Source organism: Ailuropoda melanoleuca, chromosome 14, assembly GCF_002007445.2.
Source record: "Ailuropoda melanoleuca isolate Jingjing chromosome 14, ASM200744v2, whole genome shotgun sequence".
Lineage (NCBI taxonomy): Eukaryota > Metazoa > Chordata > Mammalia > Carnivora > Ursidae > Ailuropoda > Ailuropoda melanoleuca.
The window spans coordinates 91004213-91005879 of NC_048231.1; the positions used below are offsets into that span (position 1 = coordinate 91004213).

The 1667-nt window shown below is 35.6% G+C and overlaps 1 non-coding gene across 1 annotated transcript; it reads right to left on the reverse strand.

Annotated features, from left to right (window-relative positions):
* Nucleotides 1-1136: 1136 nt before the first annotated feature.
* Nucleotides 1137-1302, reverse strand: LOC117796150. The gene has a single exon (XR_004620530.1). It is a non-coding gene; the product is annotated as a U1 spliceosomal RNA (small nuclear RNA).
* Between the last annotated feature and the right edge of the window lie 365 nt (nt 1303-1667).

Consider the following 1667-nt stretch of genomic DNA (forward strand, 5'->3'; position numbering starts at 1 on the left):
ATAGGAAAAAAATCTAGCTGTGGGCTACCTAGTCTTTCAGAGTCCTGTAATACCAAGTATTTATAGGTAAACCACAAGTTTCTGAATAAAATGGTTATTGAACACATACAAATATATTTTATATGTATGCATATGATATTATATATATATATTTCTTATCAGCTGATGCTTTGAATCCCCAACATATCTATGTCTGTCTTCAGTATGTATATGTAAATGTATTCACATATTATATGTATATGTACAAATTATCTACAAGTTCTACTATACAAATATGTTTTTAAAAACACAAACATAGATATTTAAAAAGTATGAGATAAAAATAAAAACCCTAATATTTAACTTCTTTTTCATTCATTTTTGGTGTAACATAATTTTCCTGCTAAAATTTTATTAATGGTGTTCTAGTGGCTTACTTTTTAAATGTTTCGCTCATAGTGTTATCCTCATACTACCATGGGCTATTAGCGGAAGGCAGAATATAGAGTCAGTGTGAGGCTTATCATTAGTTACAATGGATGCAAATTCATACTTTCAATAGCATTCTTGATAATTTCAGTTCGGGGATCTTATCTGGTCTCATTAGATCATTATTATTTTTATTCTTAAATGGAAGTAATACCTTATTTTAGTTGTAGGAAAAGGGTCAGTTCTGACATTTTTTGTTGTTGTTCTCATGTACTTTAATGGTAAGTATTATAGGTCACCTATGGTTTCCTGTAGGCATAATTTAAAGGTATGTTTCCATATTGTGAGGGTTATTTGAGTTCAAATAGTTGAAATAATATATTCTATAAAAACTCTTAACGAGAAGCCCACCTTCTAATACTCTGATGACCTCCAGTGCCCCCTTCTGGTAGAACTGTCACTCTGCCCTTAGATTTCTCTGTTCTTGATGTTTGCCCTCAGACNTTTCTCTGTTCTTGATGTCAATCCATATAGTAAATGCTAGTACATATGTTACATTCCTTTTTTTTTTTTAAGAGAAGCATTTTTAACAAAGTTGAAATATTGTAGTCCCCTACCAGCTGAACTCATAATAGACATTAGAGTTTTGTACGCTCTCTCAAACAGTAAAAGACAAGAGTTGGAACACAAGAAAGAGTGAGAGTGCCACGTTTTTAGGCACTAGTGGTCAGGGGAGAGTGAGAACCCACTCCCCCACTACCACAAATTATGCATTCGAGTTTCCCACATTTGGGGAAATTGCAGGGGTCAGCACATCCGGAGTGCAATGGATAAGACTTGCCCTGGGAAAAGCACCTTTGTGATCCAGTAAATGCTACATTCTCTCCTAATTTTAGATGAATATACTAATAAAGTACCATTTTCCCCTCCACCCCCCTGGATCATCGTGGCAAATTCTGGTGTGAACATGTCTGTTGCCACTTTGGAGACCCTTGGTAAATACACAATGGCAAGTGAAGCAGCTCTCCAGAAAGAGACAGCTGTTTGGACTGCCTCTGTGCGAAAAGCAGCTTTAATCTACAATGTTTTCTTTTCTAAATAGAGGCACACTTAAAACTTTTGTGACCTAGAGAGTTTCATCTAGAGTAAGCATAGTACATTGAACACACAGATCGAGCAGTGCTCGGGTGAATAGCTCTATAATACAGAGGTGGGCAGGACCAGGGTAATGATGGCTCAGCTGGTTTTATAGTTGTATA